Source organism: Anastrepha ludens, chromosome 6, assembly GCF_028408465.1.
Source record: "Anastrepha ludens isolate Willacy chromosome 6, idAnaLude1.1, whole genome shotgun sequence".
Classification (NCBI taxonomy): Eukaryota; Metazoa; Arthropoda; class Insecta; order Diptera; family Tephritidae; genus Anastrepha; species Anastrepha ludens.
Window position 1 is genome coordinate 86,472,589 of NC_071502.1, and position 25,641 is coordinate 86,498,229.

Genomic DNA, 25,641 nt, shown 5'->3' on the forward strand with positions numbered 1-25,641 from the left:
AACAAATTATTAAAAATCAACGCGAGTTTTTGGTCCTTTAATACCTGCACTTATTTTAGGAAAATTTCATTTTTCTAAAGATTTTCTAAATATTAAGATTGGAAAGTTATGTAAAAATGTAAACGAAATTTTTTCAAATTTTGTATAAGTTCGAAAGTTTGTTACAGGTATGTGATTTTAGTTGGCGGTCGCCGTAGCCGAATGGGTTGGTGCGTGACTACCATTCGGAATTCACAGAGAGAACGTCGGTTCGAGCCTCGGTGAAACGCCAAACTTAAGAAAAACATAATAGCGGTCGCCCATCGGCAGGCAATGGCAAAGATGTTTTTAGTTAAGATTGAGCGCTCCAAATTTAGATAAACATTTCTTTAATTTTTTTAAGTTTTTTATAAAGTTCGGGAGTTTATTACAGACGTATGAGTTTGGTTAAAGGTAAAAGCAATATTGGAAAAAAGTGATAATAATTACACGCAAATGTTAAATAGAAAAACATTGTAAATATCATATTAAAAAAAATCACTATGCTTTCAGTTATGCTCGCCAATGTAATAATATGAAATTTGATCTAAAATATTGCGCTAAAAAATATTTATTATTTCCGAATCGATATACACTGAAGAGCAAAACTGTAACAAAATGTAATACTTTCTATTTCAACACATTTTTTTTTAGACATGTTTTAACAAATCAAATATTTTTTTTTGCATAACTTTATTGGCATGTATGTACTCTCTCTCTCAAACCGGTTTGGTGTCAATGCAACAACAACAACACTAGTAGCAAGCAATAATGCAAATAAAGACAAATGTTACAGTTTTGCACTCACTCTTAATTTTCAAATTTTCCGTTATTTTTCTCGTAATTATATATTTGGTGGATTTTTAATTATTATAAACGTGACCGTGAATAAGACAAAATGTTAAATCGGGAAGTACAACGCCAAATAATTGATTTGCTGAAGAAGGGCGAGTCTATAAGAAAAATAGCTAAACAATTCGAAGTGAGCCACATGGCTGTGCAAAGGCTGCGGAAAAATGTACCAGACGCTGTTCCCAGTAACAAAGGAGACCGGCCAAGGAAGATAAGCGACCGCGATGCCCGCCATCTGGCAAATTTGGTAACAAGCAGCAAGGCGGTCACTCCCAAAGAAGCACTAAAGATGCTGGATATTGATGCCAGTCAGTGGACAGCCAGGCGCAGCCTGTCAAAACTGGGGCTAAAGGCAGCGGAGAAGAAAACCAAGCCAATGCTGACAAAAAGACATGTGCGGTTGAGGCGGGATTTTGTTGCGGCTCACCAAAGCTGGACAGCTGAAGATTGGGATCTGGTACGTCTTTATAAATGGATTATAAAAGACCTTTTTTCATAAAATTTCAAAACGATTGCAGGTTATTTGGTCTGATGAAACCAAAATCAATCGATTTCAGTCAGATGGTCGGGCTTGGTATTGGGTTAAAGACCCAAATGCAGTCCAGCCACATCACATCAAGCAGACAGTAAAACATGGTGGTGGCTCCATTATGGTGTGGGGCTGCATTTCCAAAAATGGTGTGGGTCCTTTAGTACAAATAGACGGTATAATGCGGAAAGAGGAATACCTGGCCATATTGCAACAAAATCTGCCGGGTGTAGTGGAAAGTATGGGTCTTGCTGCTGAAAAAGTAATTTTTCAGCAAGACAATGACCCTAAGCACACCGCACATGTTGTACGAAATTGGATGCAACGCCAAAAATTTCGTAACTTGAAGTGGCCTCCACAATCACCGGACATGAACCCAATCGAAAATTTATGGAGTCATGTAAAATCGAAGCTTGCCGAATATTCAAGTCCGCCCAGTGGAGTTAATGAGCTGTGGGAGCGAACACGCGATGTATGGGATGCTATTCCGACTGACTTTGTCTTGAGGTATACACGAAGTATGCCCAATCGTATCCACGAGCTGAAAAAATCCAAAGGATATTGGACATCTTATTAATATTTATTTTATTTATTGTAAAAAATAAAAAATGGGTTGAGTGCAAAACTGTAACATTTGTCTTTATTTGCATTATTGCTTGCTACTAGTGTTGTTGTTGTTGCATTGACACCAAACCGGTTTGAGAGAGAGAGTACATACATGCCAATAAAGTTATGCAAAAAAAAATATTTTATTTGTTAAAACATGTCTAAAAAAAATGTGTTGAAATAGAAAGTATTACATTTTGTTACAGTTTTGCTCTTCAGTGTATCCATGAAAGTAGGGAGTGGTTATATAGAGGAGAAGTGAGAAATTAATATATTATGATTGTTCTAAATTATTGTCTCGTAATACTGTAATTTATTGACTAATAACTCTATTAACTGATTAAAACAGGCTCTGATTACCTAAATCATCTCATTCCCACGATAGTCGATTCTGCGTTTCGGCAATTACCTTTATTTATATTCCACCAAGGACTGCCACTTCAGTAGTATTTCACAAAATTTTAAAGGGAATGTTATATGCTCCTATAACAACAACAAACCCTCAGAATTCCATCACCTTAACGTAATCGTAAGTCATACCCGCTATTTACAATTTGAATGACGACCCATTAAATTACAAATAAATTTCATTTTATGCGCAAGCAGTTACAATAAAAACAGAAAAAAAAAACGTAAAAAAGGAAAATAATTTATCTGTCAGCACTTCATTGTTATCAATCCATATTTTTACCAGCGAACTAACATCTCTTCCACTTTTTTACTTTTCATACCAACCTGCGTGCTTTTAAATGACAGCCATCACCCTAACACTTTGTTCACATGCTCGCCTTCTCGCCTTCTCACATTCTCCCTCTCTCTGTCAGCTGGCGGTGAACCTCAAATATTCTTTTGCTACACTTACGGTAAGCGACAAACTTTAATCAACCACTGGCATGCAACATAACCTCAAAGTGCAATTACATTAACCAGCAACAACGCAACAACGTCACAACTTCAGTTTTCCTCGGTCGCCAGTAATGCGACAAAAATGAGCGCAAAAAGCGCAATAACAACAATGGTAAAGTAGCATATGCCTACATACCATTGAATAGCTGTCCCTGTAGGAAATTGACTGGTACTAAGATGATGCGGCGCTAGTGAAAGTGGAACCATGGCTGGTGCCATTTGTACCAAAAATTCACCACTTAAGGATTAATTGCAATGCAATATGAAAATAGTAATGATAAATAAGATATTTTCGAATTTCTACATCAAGAGCTTAACCGCGGTTAAGACTTGCATTATGACTCAGAGGATTGAGTGTTTCCGTCGTGATAGAGCCAACTCACACAGCTGATTTTTATTTATTTTTAGGTTTGTTCAATTGGAAAGTGCTTCGAGAGTTGCTCGGGTTTTTTATGCAGAGAGTTAGCTGTAAATTTAGTGTTTTTGGTTTGCTTTTTACCATTTGTTGTTTCTGAGTAAACGAAGTATTTGTTTTTTATAGAAAATATCTACTCTTGTTAAAAAGTGCAATACACAGCAATTTTCTGTATACAGTCTTATTAATACTAACTGGTTTTTTTGTATGTAAGTGGGTATGATTCTATTCGGGCAAGAAGGGAGTTATAAAAAACGTTTACATTCGTAATATGACTGATACTGTTAACATATCATAGCGCCAGTACCAAGGACCGGTCTCGGACTGACAAATCGTCAACCATTTGGTACTCTATTGAGGTCCTGGCCAATCTGCTCGAAATATTTTTTATACTCGTGTAAAAAATTTGCATGACGAATGCAAAAAAATACATGTAGAGGGAATCGCCACCTCAGCATTCCATTCCTCTCATCATTCCTCTTTCGTCAGCCCCTTCGGAAAAAGTATAAATCATTTTTGAATTTTTTTTAAATAGTTAAACATTTAGAGGTATCGGATTTTAAAGTGAAATAAAACAACGGAAATTCAAATTAACTTGGCAATCTTTATTATTTTTGTGTAGAACCATTCATGAAATTTATTTTTTAAAGATAATTTCTTTCAAATGTTGGCCGCAACTGCGCGTAATTTGGCCATCCGTAAACATCAATTTTGAATGACTCGATGGAGGACTTCGGTCGGTATCTCGTGAATAACTTTTGTAATGTTGGCCTCCAATGCCTTAATCGAAGCTGGTTTATTCCCAAAACATTTAGACTTGACATACTCCCACAAGTAAAAGTCTTATCAACTGGTGGCTAATAAACTGGTCCTAGAGGAGAGATAAAGTCCTCACGGAAATGACGACGCAGTAAATCCATTTTTTTCAGCGCCTGTATAGACTGTATGGCAAGTAGCACCGTAGTCACTGTTACATTGACGCCATCCTCGTCTTTGAAGATATATAGGCCGACTATTTCTCCAGACAATAGGCTGTATCAATCTGTTGTTTACAATGAATATAATGGCTGTTCTTGTATGGCTTCAGATCGCTTTTCAGCCCAAATACGGCAATTTTGCATATTGATGTAGCTATTAAACCAAGAATGGGCCACCATAAGTTGGCCTGAGCGCCCTGTAAACACTTTTCACGGAGCGTCGATTTTCGTAATAAAATTGTGCGCTTTGAGGTGTAAGTCTTTCCATCAATTAACACTGAAAAAAATTGTGTGCTTACTTTGACTGTAGTCACACGTGATTTGCCAATAAAATCCTATTGGGAAAAGTGCCTCCAATCTGAGTATAAGAGTCAACATTTCTTCATTATTGTTAGGCAGCTCTGAAATGGCTGCAAGTGAAAAGTACTTACCCTTGAATGACAACCGCGCTGTCCATAAAATTATAATGGAATTGCTTCTCTAATCACTTACTTGCTTACTTAATAAGCTGAAACGATATGTTTTGAGTTCTTCATAGTTTGCAAATTCACTTTAAATACATTAAACAGAAATATTAAAATACATGGCATACAAGCACCATAAAATCGCAGTAGTTGTCTCTCGGTTTTTTTTCACCGCTTATGAAATTAATTATCTCTGTCGTCCATTCATCTCCTGCATTATTTCAAGTGACAAAAATACACTATAACAGGACAGACGAAATGTAATGCACACAAGGCGATGAACCCATAGCAGATATTTTGCTATCTACATTGTAGTGCGACGGTGGGGATCGACTCCAGCATATGCTAAGTTGCATCAACGAAAAGACAATCGCTACCATGACGGACGGATTTTCTATGAGGTCATTACAGTAAAATTAACTTCGTACTGAAATAGGTTTCGCTCTTGTGCAATTGACAAATATTACCAAAATAATTAATAATAGTAGATCGCCTTCATTCTGTTTTCCACGTAAGAAACTCAGGAATCTTTCCGGTTGTGCGCTCCGTTTTTTATAGCTCCGAACAGTGTTATATTCGATAAATTAGGTAGATAGGTGCCCCATTAGTCCATAGGGAGGGAGCTTCGGTATATCATTCAGGGTTCTCTGATTTTATCCTTTGCACAGTAGAACATATTTTCGGAATCTTTTTTTAATCTACATAAATTTTGCTTGAATTACCATAACTCACTTTACAAATTTAATGAGTTACATTTCGTAAATATTCATCACTAAACTTAAATTAATTGAATACGAGAACGAGCCACATCATCTTATAGTTCAACTCGAATCCCAAAATAATTGCAGGTTCTAACTGTAGTCACCATTCGCCTCACTCTCGAAAAACTCTCCTCTTAAAATGATTTGTAAGGTGGTCTGCAATTGGGAAAATTTAACTAGTTTTGAGCCAGAATTTCATGTGAATAGTTCGGATTTTCTCAACTGACCACTTCTGCGTGGCACAAAATGGGCACACACGCGCACTCACTCACACGCATACATGCACAAATGTTGTCGTGTGATGACAAAAACTTGGCGCGTTCAGTAATTTAATAAAATGGTAATTGCGTAAGGATGCAAAAACTGCAGTATGAGTGGTAGCAGCCTCCACTGAGACAGCAACAAAGGAGACAAAATGAACAAAGTGATTCTATTAATACTAACAACAAAAAATTAAGTAGTTTGGCGTGTTTGTCAAAAGTTCATATGTGTAAGAATTGGCAGAGAAAATTAGAGGAAAATATTTTACTATGAAAACCCTCTTTCTATAAAAATCTACCCTATTACACGTACTTCCTAATTCTAATAACTGGAATACTTAAGAGCTCAGCTTCCGAGTTCCATCATTCGATATCGTCAAACCTCTAAAATTCTCCAAAATTCCAAACATTAACTCTTATCCGAACGTTAAGCGATTTTTCTTTCAGGCAATTCCAGCTTTTTTATCGCCCAAAATCTTTAATTTTTAATATTTTTATCAACCGCTAGTGTCGCTAGTGTAGTTGTAAAGAAATGTTAAATGTTGAAGCGAAATTGCATAGAGAATTTAATTAAAACTTGTTCGAAACGAAAAACTAAAAGCTATACCACAACATTGATGCATTTTGCTAAAAAACAAAAACAAAAAAAAAGGTTGCTATATTAACACGGAGCGTTATGAAAATGAAAACAATGTTTGCATCATATGAAGTCTTTGCTTTTATCAAAATATTTCAGTTTTTCAACCTGCATTATTTGAAGAAGTTAAAAAAGTCCTTTGGATAGGCCCTAGAACTGTATAAAATTTTAAATAAAAACACTAACAAAGTGGTTTGTGAGGAAACAGTTCAAAATATGTTAAGAAAAAAATTACTTCTACGGGCGAATTGAGCGAAAAAGGCCCTTTACTTCTCTGAAAAACAAGAGCGTCCGCATGAAATTTGGCACTGAATATATAAATATAACTGGCGACGTAGGCTTCTGGAAAACGACAAAATAGAATTAAATAACTACTTTTTGTACTTATACTGTACTTGTAAAATACTTGTGAGGCGAAAAACAAAAATACTACTGTGAAGCAGGAAGGTGGTTCTGTGCTGGTGGGGGGTTGTGTTTCAAACGCTGGTGTCGGAAATATTCATTTTGTAGTAGGCAATGCGCATGTCACCGAGAAAGTGAAGATCTCGATACCCCAATCGTTGACGACAGAATTGTCGTTCCGCTACCCGATCATGACGAGGTGAGAATAGCGATATAACGGCTAAAGAACAACAAAACCGCGGTCGCCGACGGACTGCCGGGTGAGCTATTCAAACATGGCGGCGAGGAGCTGGTAAGGTGCATGATGCTTCTATGCAAAATATGGTCGGATGAATGCATGCCTGCCGATTGGAATTTAAGTGTGCTCTGCCCAATCCATAAGAAGGGGGATCCTGCAATTTGTGCCAATTACCGCGGGATTAGTCTTCTAAATATCGCCTATAAGGTTCTAGCAAGCTTATTGTGTGAAAGGCTGAAGCCCACCGTCAACCAACTGATTGGACCTTATCAGTGTGGCTTCAGACCTGGAAAGTCTACTATCGACCAAATATTCACAATACACCAAATCTTGGAAAAGACCCATGAAAGGAGAATCGACACACACCATCTTTTCGTCGACTTCAAAGCTGCATTCGACAGTACGGAAAGGAGTTACCTGTATGCCGCTATGTCTGAATTTGGTATCCCCGCAAAACTAATACGGCTGTGTAAGATGACGTTGCTCAATACCAGCAGCACCGTCAGAATTGGGAAGGACCTCTCCGAGCCGTTTGATACCAAACGAGTTTTCAGACAGGCTGACTCGCTGTCGTGTGACTTCTTTAACCTGATGTTGGAGAGAATCGTACGAGCCGCAGAACTTATTCGCTCAGGCACAATTTTTTATAACAGCGTACAATTGCTGGCGTATGCCGATGATATTGACATCATCGGCCTTAACAACCGCGCTGTTAGTTCTCAATTCTCCAAACTGGATAAAGAGGCAAAGCGAATGGGTTTGGTGGTGAACGAGGACAAAACGAAGTACCTCCTGTCTTCAAACAAACAGTCGGCGCACTCGCGTATCGGCACCCACGTCACTGTAGACAGTTATGATTTCGAGGTTGTAAAAGACTTCGTTTATTTAGGAACCAGCATTAACACCGATAACAATGTCAGCCTTGAAATCCAACGTAGAATCTCTCTTGCCAACAAGTGCTACTTTGGACTAAGTAGGCAACTGAGCAGTAAAGTCTTCTCTCGACGAACAAAACTAACACTCTACAAGACTCTCATCATGCCCGTCCTAACTTATGGCGCAGAAGCTTGGACGATGACAACATCCGATGAAGCGACGCTTGGAGTGTTCGAGAGAAAGATTCTGCGTAAGATTTTTGGATCTTTGCACGTTGGCAACGGCGAATATCGCAGACGATGGAACCATGAGCTGTATGAGCTTTACGACGACATAGACATAGCGCAACGAATAAAGATCCAGCGGCTACGTTGGCTGGGTCATGTCGTCCGAATGGATACAAACGCTCCGGCTTTGAAAGTATTCGATGCGGTACCAGCTCGCCGGTTAGCACGAGAAAGAAACGACTGGCGCGCTTTATTAAACTCGGCCAAAATCGCGTAAGCGGTTATAGGGCCAATTAAGAAGAAGAAGTAGGCAATATGGTCAAATTTCAAAATCTAAACCTTCTTAAAGTTAATGGTAGACAAAGTGCCGAACGGTCTGCATTCGCTTGAACCAATTTTGAAAATACTATGACCACACAGAAGTGCATACCTCCAAACAAGCTGTTTAAAAGTTTCAATGAGCTCAACAGGCCTCACATTTCATTTCACATTTTCATGCTTGGGAACAAAAATACATCATTAGTCGATTACTGTTTTGCTTCCAGCTTATATGCATATATCCATTATGTCATTGATTTGCTTTGACTCACCATTCGTTACACTGATCGGCACAAGTCTTTTTTTGGGCAATTGTCACATTATACGGTATCCAACGAGAACAAATCTTCTTGACGATCAAACACAATATCAATGCATCATGCAATATTGAATGTACGGTGGTGCCACTAATGTCCAAGGAAGCCTCTATCGCGCGATATGTCACATGACGATTTTGCATTATCAGTTGCAAACTGATAGCTGTAGCAAGTTGATTCATACTGATTTCGTCTCTGTAAAATAATGTATTCTGTTTACATATTTAACCGGCTAGTGAAACTATAGATGTTATATAGTAATGCTGCATACCCAGTTTTTAATTTTCTTTTCAATGTAAAATTATAAAGGACTCTAAAATAACTTTAAATGATTAAGTAAAAAATTTCTTTCAAAGACTTATACTCACTCAGTGATATGAATATACATATTGAAAGAAATATCCTCTTTCTTCCAGCTATCAGAAAAAAACTATTTCTTTATTTTTCGCCAGGACAACTATAGTACAATTATGACCTTTGAAAAATTGATCATTAAATATGTTTGAAATTTCTTTGCGAATTGTTTTGAGAAAATATATATGCTAATGTTATATATGTATGCCCATACTTCTACTTCGTTTTCCTTGCTGTTTTATAGTAACATAAGAAACTTGCTCAACTTTCCTCCCATGAAATAAAGTATACGCCATGGATTTTTCCGATTACGTTTTTCTCTTCGAAAGTTTAAAGTCGTTTAAAAAATTAAATTGGCAAGAATGCAGCACTACTACATACAATTTCTTATTCTAGGTGCATATGAAAATTTTCCTTGCTAACAAAAAAAAGTTTTCTTTTGTGGCACGGTTTGTAATTCTAAATATGGTGAAGGCTAGAGTCATTTTGAGGCATTTATATATATTAATACTATTCTTAAAAAAAGTTTCCCCTGTGATGAGTTCAATGATTTAATACAAATCTGTTGAAAAATCCTTCTAAAATACTGACTTCAATAGATCAGCGGCAGTACCGAATTGCAGATATACATATGAATGTAAGGTTAAGAAAATTTTACAACAAAAAAAAAAAATCACGAAAGAATACGAGAACCTCTTCCTTTTGCCAAGGTAGCCAAAAATCGAAGATGTTGAAACGTGCGAGAATGCAGGTCGTGGCGTGTGGCGCCGAATTTACTGCCACTTTGTCTGTGATGCGCATACCAATACACACAAGCATTCATCTAAACGGAGCGCTTTTGCTTGTATGTATGCACGTACAAGTTTATATTTGTACTTACGCACAAGCAATGTACATATGTATGTACTTATGTATAAAAACAAATCTCATGGCATTTCTTGTACGCAGAAAATGCGCAACATCGTCAAGGAAACAATTTAGAAAAAAATTAACGGAGTTTTTTAAAGTCTTTAAATTTGCACTTTATTAGACTAAAATTCAATAAGCTATAAAATTGTATACCAAAAATATTTCTTGAAATTCCAAAATAAATGCCGTGTAGTTGGGATGCAATATTTTGGGATTTTTTGCTAATATTGTACAAAGTTCGATTACTTTTTTGGCCAATCTCCTTCGATTTTTTATGAAAATTAAAATAGGTATACAAATAGTCAAAGCTGTTCAAAAAGCTTAGTTGTTATCGTTTTTCGCGATTATTTAATAATAAACTTATTATTTTTGCATAAACGGTTTGAAACGGTTTTATGGCCGATCTTTAGCTCCTGAGTGATGCTACGACTACTAACATGCCGGTCAACTGCAATTATTTCTGTGATATTTTCGATTTCTTATATGACGGTCTTGCCTGTGCGAGGGGCGACAAAAATGCCTGAACCGAGTCGACTAAACCAAAATTGCACGTAAATAACTCGGCACCTTAAACACCATTCACAATTTCAGCAGACTGGCTTGCATTTTCGCCTTTATCAAAGAAAAACTGTAATGTGTCTGTAATGTGTACCGAATTTTCTCTTTGTTGACTTCCATTCTTAACACCTTGCACTTCACAGCTGAAAGCAAGAAACATAAAAACAGCAAACGCCTTTTTTTAGTGTGAAATATCACCTTGACAATATTTTGTAAAATTATTAAAAAAAATCATCATCATTTTTTGCCGACCTTTGCACTCGTAAGCAAATACTCGATATCTTTTTCTGAAGGGAAGTACTTCTTTTACTTTATCGCATCTATACTTTTAAATACTAATTAAATTTTATTACTATTTACAAGTTCCTATCTACTCCGGCCACGGTGATCTAGTAGCACGCATGATTTCTATACACATAGACGAAGCTACTGCCCTAATTGAGACTCTTCAAAGTTTGTTCAAGAGCTTTGCAGACTGTAACTTTCATCTCCACTCACAAATTGTAATTTAAAAAAGTATTCTTTGGGTCTTCCGAGGGTGAATCTTTAGCAGAATTAAATGCAGAAATATTCTGTCATGGCAGCTCTTGGTTAGTCAGGAGTTTCATAAATGTTGTCTAGAATTTGGAACGATTTGAAAAGCGGTGTTTCTGGAAATATTAATAAATATTAACGGCATTGATTGAGCCTCATAATGGTATGAAATTTTCCACGCATTTACACATAAAAATGGGCTGCTTGTTGCAAATGTAGCATGACCCAACTACAACTTTTTTGCCAGTGACGTCTCGACGTTGGTTATCAGCAGGTACTACCACCGCTACTGGTTTTTCGAAGTAACTTTCGACTGAAAGCCTCTTTGCGTGGTTCAGTATCACGAGAATTATGCGTTCTATTGTCGCTTGGAAACCACTCGTCGTCTTCACTGTCCGAAGGATCCGAATTATCGTGATCGTCCTCGCCTAGTAGCTGCTTCAAATACGCATCTTTTTCAGCTTCACTCAATCTAAATAAAAAATAAATGTATTATAAATGTTTTTGATATCCTCTTTACATATATTCTTCACATTACCTCAAAAAATCCTATATCGATAACTCCTCCATGGTTTTGCACTTATTGCAATTTTATTTGTTCTTTTAGATTAAAAACTTCAAAAAGTATACAAAAATATCAAAAAATACGTCACACAATATAAAGTTACACAATCACATAAAATATTAACACACGCGTGTTCAAACTATCTTAGTAATGACTGCGCATCGCTACGTCTTGGTTCTTCGACGATGAAAACTGAACTATACTGCTTTTCAAAATGTTTAACCACATTGGTTTCAAAAGTGTTCTCGAACATACCTCAGGTATAAAAGATTAGGAAGACCGACACTTTCGCTTACCTTTCAATTTGAATCCACCTGGCCTTCACAAAAATGAGAAATTTAGGGCGCAGCTGCCTGCGTTTTATACCTGATATATGAGTACGAATGTTGCTGTATATATGTAATATTATTGATGTATTCAGTTAGAAATATGTTCTTGCAACGTAAACAAATAAATATTTATCGAATGTATACAACTATTTTGGGATATAGAGGGCTTATACCCAAAAAATTGTTGTCGGGGTACTCGGGTGGCAGAGAATGTAGATTTTTTTGGGCGGCAACACAAGGGTTAATTTATTAAGCTTTTACACATTTTGTAGAAAGTTTGTAGCTTTGAGTCATATAGTTTTTGTAGTAGAATGCGCAATATTTGTAAAAAAAAAATAGCTAAAGCTGGGTAATTCGGCTTGTAAACACTGGGAATAAACTGCTTGGGCAGCTCAACACCTTCGAAGTTATGTAGACCAAATAAAATATCAAAAACAATAAAGCGATGTATTTTATTATTGTTTTTGGTTTCTAGAATGTAAAACCTGCCTCAGGATCCTCATTAAACGATGGTTCGAATCTCGGTGAAACATCAAAATGAAGAAAAAGTTTTTTCTGATAGTGGTCGCCCCTCGGCAGGCAATGGCAAACCTCCGAGTGTATTTCTGCCATGGAAAAGCTCCTCATAAAATTATCTGCCGTTCGGAGTCGGCTTAAAACTGTAGGTCCCTCTTCCCTTTGTGGAACAACATCAATACTCACACCCCAAATAGGAGGAGGAGGAGCTCGGCCAAACACCCAAAACGGGTGTAAGGGCCAATTATATATACATATATACATCTTCTTCTCCTTAATTGGCGCGATAACCGCTTACGCGATTTTGGCCGAGCTTAACAAAGCGCGCCAGTCGTTTCTTTCTCGTGCTAACCGGCACCAATTGGACACACCAAGTGAAGCCAAGTCTTTCTCCACCTGATCTTTCCAACGCAGAGGAGGCCTTCCTCTTCCTCTGCTACCACCAGCTGGTACCGCATCGAATACTTTCAAAGCCGGAGCGTTTGTATCCATTCGGACGACATGGCCCAGCCAACGAAGCCGCTGGATCTTTATTCGCTGCGCTATGTCTATGTCGTCGTAAAGCTCATACAGCTCATCGTTCCATCGCCTGCGATATTCGCCGTTGCCAACGTGCAAAGGTCCAAAAACCTTACGCAGAATCTTTCTCTCGAACACTCCAAGCGTCGCTTCATCGGATGTTGTCATCGTCCAAGCTTCTGCGCCATAAGTTAGGACGGGCATGATGAGAGTCTTGTAGAGTGTTAGTTTTGTTCGTCGAGAGAGGACTTTACTGCTCAGTTGCCTACTTAGCCCAAAGTAGCACTTGTTGGCAAGAGAGATTCTACGTTGGATTTCAAGGCTGACATTGTTATCGGTGTTAATGCTGGTTCCTAAATATATATTGTATATATACATGTATATAATAGCAGTCAGTGAGAAATGGCATGCAATGTAGAAAAAAATCATATCGCATGAAAAAAGCCAAGCCTTTACATGCACAAGGAAATAAACTTTAGTGTAATTTTTTCAATTTCTCTTTATTTACCGTTATAAAACGCATTCAATTTTTCAATCTCCAAAAATTAATAACTACAATACAGCAACAAAAATGCATCGATGTTTTGTGCTTTCGCGGTGCCAATATTGTCACATGACACATTACCGTAAATTTTTATAGCGATTACTTTATTTACATGCATCGAATTCTCTGGCTAAGAATACATACATACGCATAGAATAAAACCAACACAAAGAAACGTCACCTATCGCCACATCTGAAAAACATACTGGCTATAGGGACTCTGGGTGTTGCTGTTATTAGATTACCGTTGCTGGGTTTTTTCGCTTTTTTTATTTTGTTTTATTTTCTCAGCTGTTGTCCGTGTGAATATCTGTTGTTATTTGTATGGTTATTGTTCGTATTTCCGTTGTGGAATTTTCTGTGGCTGCCACATTTCGCTGGTGTTGTTATCAGAGCAACGTATGGGCAATCAGCTTGCATTCCGGGTTTTCTCATGGCGGTTTTCCGTTCTAGTCAATGTTTGTTTCTAACGGTTTTGTTTATATGGATATAAGTGCACGTATGTAGGTATGTTCATACTTCATAAAAGAAGTTATGAGGTAACAAAAGAAGGTTATTTTAAAAACGACGCTGTGTGCGATCCTCTGAGATTAAAATAGCAGATAAACAAGGTGGCGCAAAATTTGTCATCCAATTAAGTTTGAGAATAACTTGTTTGCGAAATACATAAAAAATATTTTAAGTGGCAGCTGATTAGAAACGCAATATTTTGACCCGTTTTGACTACAAAAAATATCAAAATTTGGACAAAATTTATTATTAAAATAGATGGGGCTATGTTCATAGGGAAGATGGAAGGTTTTTCAATTAATAATAATAAATTAATAAACAAGATATTCAATTAAATGTAGTTTTTATTTCATAGATTAATACAACAAATAAATATAAATAATAATTCAAGGGCCTTTGAAAATTTAAACTAGTGACAACGGGAACAAAAAGGAAATATTCAAGTGGTCACTAAAATAGGTATGAAATATAAATATTGGGTTGGGGAATAAATTCATAGCGTTTTTATATTTTCTTTTATTTTACAACGATTTGTTTGCTGTTCGTCAAAGCGTAAGTATTCATTCGATAAAACTCTTTCTGCTCTACAAAACTATGTTATTCGTATTTTTGAGATATTTAATTTTTTAGTTAGTTTTGAGGCTGAGAAATGGAATACCCAGGAGGCAAAAATCAACATTTTCGGCATCTGCTCTTCTTCGCATTTCATCGCGGTCAAAGCTCTGACATTTGCGACGTGTATGGAGAAGCTGTCATAGGCGAGTCTACAGAAGCACGGAAATGGCTTACGAAGTTCCAAAAATGTCGACTTTGACGTCGATGACACCTCTTCTGAATCGGGCGACAGGGCCTTCTGAATTAATTTTGAAAGAGAACTAGTCGTGAATTGGCGGAAAAAATTAACTGGGATCATAAAAAAATTCTCAATCACCTTCATTAAATGGGATTTACCGAAAAATTTGGAGCCTGGGTGTCTCACGAGCTCAACGAAGAAAACAAAGAAAGTCGCTTTCAAATTGCTTTTCTGCAGCTCGCTCGCCATTGACCGCATTGCGGTCATAAACAGCACTTTTTGCACCGAATCGTCACGGTAGATAAAAAATGGTGAAAAATGAAATCAATATAAAGGAAAGAAAGGTGCGGTTTATCCAAGGAGATACGCCAAAGCTCAGAGTCAAGTCGGATCTTCATCCAAAGAACATCATGCTATGTGCTTGGTGAGCCTGGGAGGGCATGGTGTACTGGGAATTGCTCGAAAAGAATGCCACGGCCAACAAGAAGCTCTACATTGCCCAGCTACATCGCCTGAATGAGGCTATTCGACTGAAAAGACCTGACCAACAAGGTTAAACCATACTCATTCACGGCAACGCCAGGCTCCATGTTGCAGAAGTCGTTAAAGCCGCATTCCAAGAGTTCGAATGGGCGGTCCTTCAGCATCCGCCGTATTCTCCAGACCTTGCACCGAGCGATTACCATCTTTTTCGCTCCCTGTCAAACCATATGAAGGACGTTACCTTCGATAACAAAGAGGTCCTTAAAAACTAGCTCAACAACTTCTTTGACCCCTAACCAGGCGATTGTTGGTGCAACGGCATCAGTAAATTGGTCGAGAGGTGAGAAGAGGTTATAAACAGAGACGGCGAATATATAATTGAGTAACTTATTGATATATTTATTGTTTTTGTTTAAATAAAAGTCTTTGGTAAACACGCTACGAACTTATTCTCCAACCCAATAGATACGATTCAAGAAGAACTTAGTGATTTTACAATATTAAAAATTCTGTTTAAACCATCACAGTTTATTCAATAGTCACTGTGCCCACCATGATCGACAATGACTTTTTGTATTCGATTTGGCATAGAATTGATAATCTTGTGCCTGATGAAGCTTTCTTTTTAAAAATTGGCAATATGGCGGCCTCAGGAAATATTTCTCAGATTTTCGAGGAAATAACCCACAATTAATTCTTTAAAAAAACCTAAATATTAAAAAAAAAACTCTTCGATTAGGCACGAGGTTCGTATATTTTTCTAAGTTACAGTTATCACCAGTTCAAAAAACATTGTTTTGAGAAAAACGCATTAAAACTTTTGCTATTGATTTATGTAGAGCCCGAGGGCCCTTTGTTAATTGTTGAATAGCTCGAAAAGTATCGGATTCACTTAAAATTTTCACATAATATTTTTAAGATATTATACTTTAAGAAAATGCAAAAACAAAAAATTCAATTTTTTTTAATTCTGACTACCCCTAACCTCTTGAATTTGAATTTGAAAATGCAAAAACAAAAAATTCAATTTTTTTTAATTCTGACTACCCCTAACCTCTTGAATTTGAATTTGAAAAGGTCGCGCCAAGGAGCACCAGGAGATTTGGTGGATCCTAAAATACTCAGGCTAAAGAGCCCATTGTATTTAAAGCTCTGGAAAGGGGGTAGATAGTTAAGGTGGGAAGGAGAAAAGTATCAGAGAATGAGATAGGAAAGAATAGAGACAGAGTAAGAGACAGTTAGTCCTGTGAGAATTTTCCAGATTCTTTGGCAAATCTGTAAATATCCTCCAGTTTTAGAGAACGAATATTACTCATTCTCATGACATCGGAACCCAATACTCGTAGTCGCGCTCTAGCAAAGGCAGGACACTCACAGAGAAAGTGCTCAGTGCTATACCGGGTCCTCGATGATTCCAATGGTGGTCATATGCTGACCCCATGGGTTGTGTCCTGTAATGATGCCGACCATCAACCGAATATCTTTCCTTCTAAGTTTTAGTAGAAAGTTTGACAGTTTTCTGTTCGGACTTGTCACAAAACACTTTGCAGTTCTGCAGCGTTCTAGACCGGACCATCGCTCTTTATGTAGATTGCCTACGTAATCGCTGATCCAATTCTCGATTCCTGCGGGACTGATTCCGATTATTGGCTCTGGCCCCTGTGGGGGCACCGCTGATCCACGGTTGGCCAATTCGTCGGCAATTTCGTTTCCTTGAACACCGGAGTGTCCCGCAACCCATATAAGTACAAGTCTGTTTTGTCTTGCGACAGAATTAAGCTTCTTCTTACATTCTTGAACAATCTTTGAGGTTTGCTTCGCGTTCTCCAGGGCCTTCAATGCAGCCTGACTGCCACTGAAGACTCCAATCTATTTCCCGCTCCATCTCCTCTCGATTATCCATTCGGCTACTTTTAGGATGGCAAACACTTCTGTTTGGAAAACAGTTGCCATTCCCCCCATAGCATAGTGATACTTATTACAATCATTTAAGTACCATCCGGCTCCAGATCCTATTTCATTCTTGGACCCATCGGTAAAGAAAATATCTGTCAAACCTTCCTGCATGCGTTCTGGATTGACATCAAATTTCCTTCCAAATGAAACTGTGGTATCAGGCCATCTTTAGGTGCCAAAAACAGTGGATACTGCTCCGACAGCAACTTAAAAATTTCTCTGTGTCCCAAAGTTCCATCTTCGTGCCAGACACCATATTTATGGAGTCTACACATTACTTTTATTGCTTCCTGTTGTATCTTAAGGCCCTGGGGGAGCAAATCAAGCATAGCATTTAGGGCATCACCAGAGATTGTACTCATGGCACCCGTGATGCATAAACATACACTTCTTTGCAGCCTGTATAGTTCCCGGATTGTGGACTTAACCATGCTCCGTCGCCACCAGACCACAGAAGCGTAAGTGATGATTGGTCTGATAAGTGCTGTGTATATCCATAGGACCACAGCAGGTTTCAGACCCCAGGTTTTGCCAAAGGCTCTACGACATTGCTGAAAAATCTTCAATGCACGATTCACCTTCAGTGAAACGTGTGCCTCCCAAGTCATCTTCTTATCCAAGATTACTCCAAGATATTTAACTTCGTTGGAAAGACCTCCCTAACCTTTTAGTTTTATAGAAAATGAAAATAATGAGATGTTACCTTTGCAATGCTACCTTAGAATTCCATATCGGTCAAGATTTTACTGAGTTTTTAAAGTTTGCCCAAAACGTATCTTACAAAAAAAAAATAACAAAAATCTGATTATTTTGATTCCGTTAAATTGTCAACTTTTTGTGCAAACTTTTAGCTTAAACTCTCCAATTACCAGAGGTTTGTGGAAACGCAACTTTATGTACCTCTTTAAAAGGTGTTAGACGGAGATTCTTCCAAGGTGTAAAGAATTAGAATGTGTGGACGAGTATGTGAATGCGTGTGAAATGAGCAAGCAAAATTCTGCTGTCGAGTCCCCGGTGGCGTTGCAGCCGAAGTTACTCGTTGAATTACGTTTTTCGTCATAGCTGAAGGCCAAACCTTGTAATCTTTTATAATCGGATTCTTCCACAATATGTTGCCTCATAAAAGGAGGGTCTAAAAATTTTGTGTTCCCTCCTAAAGGCAGACGAGTAGAGCTTACAGGCAGAAATAGATTTGTCATTGCCAGCTTTGAACACAATTTTGTTAGTGCACCTTGAGTGTATGTAACACTACCTGAATATCACAGGCAAACCCAATAAGTGACAAAAAATTTATCCGTGAATATTCCACAGTATTGCTGCTTGGCTTTAAATAAATAATAAACAAAGTCATTGTTTTGCCAGCATCAGTTTCATTTAACTTTCGTGTTTTCATATTCAGTTTCAGCAATTTTTATTCGACCGGCACTCTAACACAGCCGGCACTGAAATGTTCTGCTCCAATTTTTTTGCACAACTGCTCGATTTGTTTTTGTTTCTTTGCTATTGCAACAGTGTGGCCATATCCATTTCCTTTTCGTATATGTGAGTGTATGTGACAGTATAACATCGCTTTATGTCATTATTTTGTTGCTTTTGCCTTTGTAATTTACCCATTTGTCCTTTATGGCAGCTTTTGACTTTGTCCCTGCAATCGGTCACGCTTTTCCAGCGCAACTCAACTCAAAGCGAATGACAAAAAAAGCGCTGCGTTCTACCTTCGGCCGGCTTGTGACACCACCATTCATTTACATTCCCGACACAAGAGGGTCTGTGTTTGCCCAAATGCTTACACGCTTTCGGACAGCAGTGGCAGCAAACGCCGCTGAAATATTTGCTATGCAATTGCCTGTGAGGCTGTGTATTTGTGTATTTTCCCTTGGTAGCACTCACACAAACAAGCAAAGCCGTTTGCAAACAAACACGAATGCAAATTCAAGCGCCGGCGGTAACAGAACACAAATCACTCATGTAAACACGTTCGAGGCAGCAATTCCTTTTGCATATCGTTGGAAATTTCTCCTTTTTCGTTAAATCAAAGTGTAAAGCGGAAGTGTGCGGTGTAAGGTACTAAAATTTACTGTACTAGTGTTTTAGGCTGTCGGTGCGACTAAGTAAATGGTTAAGTGCTTTGTTGCCTGTCAAGGCATTCTTCGCTAAATATGCAAGATAGCTACTATAGACACATAGATGCATAAGTAAAGACATGACTTGTCGACGGTCAATGAAATGCTGTAATCTGCACTCCATCTGAGCAAAACAGAGAGGCCAGTGTTTATGCGCCTAAAACATCTGCTTATAAAATATTGAATAAGACAAACTCCCATCAAGCGCTGGTTGGATTGATGGAAAATGTTCAGCATCAAATCCGATCTAATCAACTCATTATGTAACCAGTGGTGGTTTCATAGATGAAGAATCTATAGGAATAATTAGGAACGAAGTTCATGTTCGTATACTCGAAGAAGACGAGGTGAGAAAAACAATAATCAGGCTTAAAAATAAAGAGGTATTTGGAGCTGATATTCCCATATCGGGTCTAGTCAAAAGTACTGAGTGAGTTTGAAGCTTTTCAGGAACCGACGATATTTGTCTGCGTTCCCACAACAATCAGTTCTACGTTATCGGAACGAGCCGGGTACATATCCGACAAGGGACTGTCACTTCAGCAGCATTCAACGTGCATATATTTATGCTATTACAAATACAATAATAACTATGATATTTTTCTGGTCTCGCACAAAAATGCTCATATACTTATAAAGTGCAAGTGAGAGGCGGTAAGCGCATTCGCAGCCCAGTCGGGTTTAAAAATTAACATCGCGTGTATCATCTATAAAGAGGGGGATTCGGCAGTTGATATACTCAGCCGAAAATCGAAAAGCTGTGTATGGTTTGGTGTATTGGACAAGGTGTGGAGGTCATCACATACATATACCTAGGCGCACGAGACGAAGAATGTTGGATCCCAATGCCAAGTCAGTTGTTTGATACGGACGCGTAAACACTGTCACCTACAACAATATCTATGTCATGTCAAAACAAATGCCAGTCCATCTAGAATGGATGGACTGGCCATACTTTATACGGAAACCCAATGGAGGCATCTCCAAAGCAGCTCTAAACTGGAACCCAAAAGGAGTTCGCAGATATGGCATCATAATGCTTTATCTTGTTGTAGCAGCACAAAAATTCCCGATGCATGTACAGAGAATATCGCTGAAGTGACACTCCTTGACCGAATATAAATCCGGTTCGTTCCGCTAGCGTAGAACCGGCTGTCATGGGAGCGAACCCACAAGGAAGTCGCATTTAATTTTAAATTGTGTATGGAGGTCTTTTGTTTCATTTAGTTTCAGGCTTGGTAGATCCCTCAAAAACATGAAATGCACCAAGAATTCATTGTCTTTAGAGCCGACGACGCCTGCGAAACCTATTCATGTGAAATAACGGTTAGCGCCACAATCAGCTCCATCAAAAATGAAAGGGGATACACAAATTAGACAGTCTCTCTACCAGAGCCAGCAGCATGAAGTTATGCTACTTAAAGAAGAGAAAGAGTTCAGCGATGAACGATGATAATACAGAGTACCTTCGGACAATTCACAAGGAGTTCTAGCAAAAAATAAGCAACCAGATGTTTTCGGTTGTTATCCGCTAGAGGAATCCGCTAGACGCTTTGTTAGAAAATGGTTTCAAGCCATTTCTTTATTAACAAGGCGTCTCGTGAAGCAAAACATGGCTGGCTTACTTGCAATTTCAGTTTCTAATGAGCAAATACTATAGGCCAAACCGAAGATTGGAGGAGGAGCTTGACCAGAAGCCCAGCAAAAGATGTATTAGCCATATGTACTTATATATTAGGGTGGCTCTTAAAAAAGTTAAATGAAAATTTTTTTAGTCTCACGTCCTCAGTCAGTAATATCATGGTCAAAGAAATCACATATAAATTTTGGTTCCAATTGGAGACAATTAAGGCATGTGCCACAGTGGTCAAAGTGCAGATTAGCCCACGAAGGCTCAGAGAATTAACATTTTTTATCTTAAGTCTTAGAATATCTTTTTACTGAAAACTCCAAAAGAAAAGTAGGTTTTCAGTTACAATTTTCTAATTATTTGACTTTATTGTAACCGAAACATATGTAAATAACAGGTGATTTTTTAGCTATTATCTTTTTAAACAGTTGGTTTAAACAGCTGATGCACGTTTCGTGTTTTGTTTCACTGCCATACGTCTTCAGTTTGGTCTATAATTTAACCATGGATCGTCCTACAAACGAACAACGCTTGCACATCATTGAATTTTATTATAAAAATGCGTGTTCTGTTGAGAAAGTTTAAAATCCACTTTATTATGGAAAAATTGTGTTCAGCGACGAAGCTCATTTTCGGATCAAAGGGTACGTAAATAAGCAGGATTGTCGATTTTGGAGTGAAGATCAGCCAGAAGAATTGCAAGAGCTACCAATGTATCCAGAAAAGGTCACAGTTTGGTGCGGTTTATGGGCTGGAGGTATCATTGGACCGTACTTCTTCAAATATGCTGCGAATTGTAACGCAACTGTGAATGGTGAGCGCTACCGTGAAATGATATCCAACTTTTTTTTGCCCAAAATGCAAGAGCTTGACTTGCATGACATGTGGTTTCCGCAAGACGGTGCCACATGCTACACAGCATGCTTAACAAGGGACTTGTTGAGAGGCGAGTTCGGTGAACATTTTATTTCACGTTCGGAACCTGTCAATTGGCCACCCAGATATAACGCCTCTAAATTATTTTTTGTGGGGCTATGTTAAAGCTCATGTCTATTCAGACAAGCCTGCTCGAATTAACGTATTGGAAGACAACATTAAAGCATTTATATGTGAGATACCGGCCGAAACATTGGAAAGAGTATGCTAAATTGGACTAAGCGGATGGACCATTGGAAGCGCAGTTGCGGTCAACATTTGCATGAAATAGTCTTCAAACATTAAATTATATGGACTGTACTATCGATTTAAATAAAAATTTCATGCATTTTTCTGAATTTTACCTGTGTTTTTTTGCAAAACTTTCCTATAGCTCTTAAAAAATCACCCTTTATATTTATTATTTATGATGTATGTATGTATCTTACATAATTGTAGTTTCTTGAAAAAAGTAAGAATATTCTATGACTCGAAGTCTCTTTTCTTTGGCTAATGTTGATTCGATTTATAGAAACTTGGCTGTAGTTAATGTCTTAGGACCCTGCTCTAAAATGCCGATGAAGACTAGTTTTTGATGTATCTTCTATTTCCACACTCTCTTCAAAAATATATGCAAATAAATTGAAATTTCGTTGAAAAATAATTATTATAGTTAGATTAGGTTAGGGTACATTGTATGGTTAGCAATGATGTCGCATGGTATCCAGGTTTGAAATGCGCCTAGGAGAGAGTTGGCTATAGTTATGAAGCAACTTCTTCGTATGTAAGTGCAAATGTTAAGTAGGCGGTACTCCTACTAATAATTATATTATGTAAATGTAAATGATGTGATATAAATGATGCTTGATGTTTTTTTTGTAAATGTGGTGTTCTAAATATATTATGTTTATATACACACATTAGGGCGGGTCGATTTAAAAATCGCTCATTGCTTTGTGAAAATCGTATTCTAGGGATCAAAATAAGAAGCTCTGGCGAAGGAACCATACCTCTAAAACGAATTCTGATGCCCTCCAAACTGCAGCGGTGTAATGCTACTGCTTGCACACCGCTTCAATACTCTGTTTTTCTATAACTGAAACTCAAAAATTCCACAAATAAAATTTCAAGACCACTACTCATACTCAAACGCCAAGTGATTTGAGCTCAAGCATTCATTTCCATGACGGTCAAATGCAAAACCTGCTCTCTTTTTGTTCGATCTTCACAGTACATTTTCAGAGAAACTGCACGCATTTGAGCGGAAAGCAAAAGAGCGGTGTGTGTGCTGATCAATACCGCTATTACCGCGTTTGTTGAGTGTATGAATATCTCGTATACTCGGTTGTTAGATTTGAAAGCAATCGTATATTCAACTTCGGCTAAGCGGTGTAACGTGTGAAATCTGTCAAATGAGGAAAACACCGCAAACACCGCGTCGTCATCCCTTGCAAATAATGAGATTGGCTGCAGTATAATTCATAGCAGCGCACGGAAAAAAAGGATTTTTATACATATGTAGCAGTATTTTTAAATGAAAAGTTTTTTCTTTATTGAAGCAGTGATATTATTTTATTATATTATTGTATATTACTATTAATTATGACAGAAAATAATATGAACTTTAAAATAAAAATTGAAAACCAAATTCATTCTTTTTCAAATTACTTATCGTACAAAAACAAATAATAATTTTTCTTTTAACTTACTTCTAAAGATACTTATGTATAAAGATATAACGAAATTTTCTCAGCAATAAAATTTGAATTCTCCGCCATTATAAATCTTTTAAAAATAAACATATAATCACATGCACACGTTAATATACATATCTGCAAGTAGAGTGATTCGTGCCCTTTGTTAATGCACTGCCGACGACAAACAAAGATAAAAAAATATAAATAAGAAAGTGGACTCCTTCGAGTGCTAATCATTTATGTATTGAGTGAACGCGCGATGGCATAGATATTTTTTAGCGGTACTCTTTTGCTTGTGTGTTATGATCTATTTGTGCAGGCGGTGTTTTCAGTATTTTTGTCATTCGGTAGCGGTCATATGCAGCACCGCATAGCCGAAGTGATCGTACAAGCGGTAGTTATAAATGAAGCAAAGACTGAACAAAGAAAGACTCGGATGTACAAACGATATACATAGAACATTTACTGCTCTGTTGCGGTTCTGCTCAGCGCAAACACAGTTCTCTGTAATACACATACATAATAGGGATATACTTTTTCTTCTTCTTCTTTATTATCAAATTCTTAATACAGAATGTAAGCGATCACAGTAAAAACTTGTTCATTAATTTTAATACAAATGTCATAACTAATTCTTTCTTCTTTTTTACATTTAACAAAACTATAAAATATTATTATAGATATACATAATATTATGGTAATTGTCTCTGCTTCGTGCTGCTTCAACCAATTGCCCAATGGTCCTTAACCCTGTCCACTATCTTATGTTATGTAGCCAAGACATTTGCTTCCTTCCAATTCCTCGTTTGCCTTCGATTTTATCGCACAATCAGTTGCAGTAACTAATATTTAGAACCACGTATAATATGACCAAAATATGCGGTTTTGCGGCGCTTTATGGTTAGCAACAGCTCTCTATCCTTTCTACGTTTCGCTTAAACTTCTTTGTTACTTGACTAACTTTGTCTGTTCTCGATATTTTCATCATCCACCGATAGCGGCACATCTCAAATGTTTCTAATTTATTCATACTCGTAACCGTTATTGTCCATGCCTCCACACCGTATAACAAAACAGACCAAACGGAACATTTAAGGTACCGAAGACGTAATTTCATGGTCAAACTTTTATTGGTAAGAACTTTCCTGTAATTGAATAAAGCTGCCCTCGCTAATTCAATCCGACAGCAAATTTCTCTGTCGATGTTTTGCTGAGCCAACAGCCAGGGACTTAAATTGGGATACTCTTTGGGTCGGATTGTCATATACATACATACATAAATGTTTCATTTGGTGATTTGTTGAGAGTTTTTTGAATCGACCATGAATTTGGTTTTTTGGGTGTTTATATTGGGTAGTCGAAAAAGTCTTTTCGTATTTTGTAAATAGATGTCGTTGGAGTCATCTATCTCCAGTGCTACCATCACATTGTGTCATATCATATGGTGTTAGAAAGGTGACATTTTAAGCTTCATTTAACCAAAAAAAAAATTAAGTTCGGAGAACTTGAAAAAAAATTATAGCTGTTCAAAAATGAGCGAAAATAATGAAGAAATTCGCTATATTTTGAAATTTTTGTATAAAAAAGGGAAGAATGCCACGCAAGCCACCAATGAAATTTGTGAAGTTTACGGAGACGATGCTGTATCAGTTCGTGTAGCACAACAATGTTTCGCTCGCTTGTCGTTGAAAAAGTCGCTGAAATTATGGAAAAGATTGGCAAGAAGCCGTTACATAAGCTGCCATGACATCGCCAAAGCACTAAACATTCATCATCAAACGGTTTTGAACCATTTAAAAAAGGCTGGTTACAAAAGGAAGCTCGATGTTTGGGTTCCACATGAATTATCTGTGAAAAATTTAATGGACCGAATTAACATATGCGATTCTTTGCTGAAACGAAA

The 25,641-nt window shown here is 37.5% G+C and overlaps 1 protein-coding gene and 1 long non-coding RNA gene across 2 annotated transcripts in view; one reads left to right on the forward strand and one right to left on the reverse strand.

The window, feature by feature from the left end:
- Positions 1-25,641, forward strand: part of LOC128868053 (homeotic protein ocelliless-like) — a 90,087-nt gene that overhangs the window by 60,950 nt on the left and 3,496 nt on the right. The gene's annotated exons all lie outside the window — the stretch shown is intronic.
- On the reverse strand, positions 10,996-11,968 carry LOC128868054 (uncharacterized). The gene is made up of 3 exons (XR_008455052.1): positions 11,697-11,968; positions 11,346-11,630; positions 10,996-11,274 (listed from the first exon to the last, which is right to left on the reverse strand). It is a non-coding gene; the product is annotated as an uncharacterized LOC128868054 (long non-coding RNA).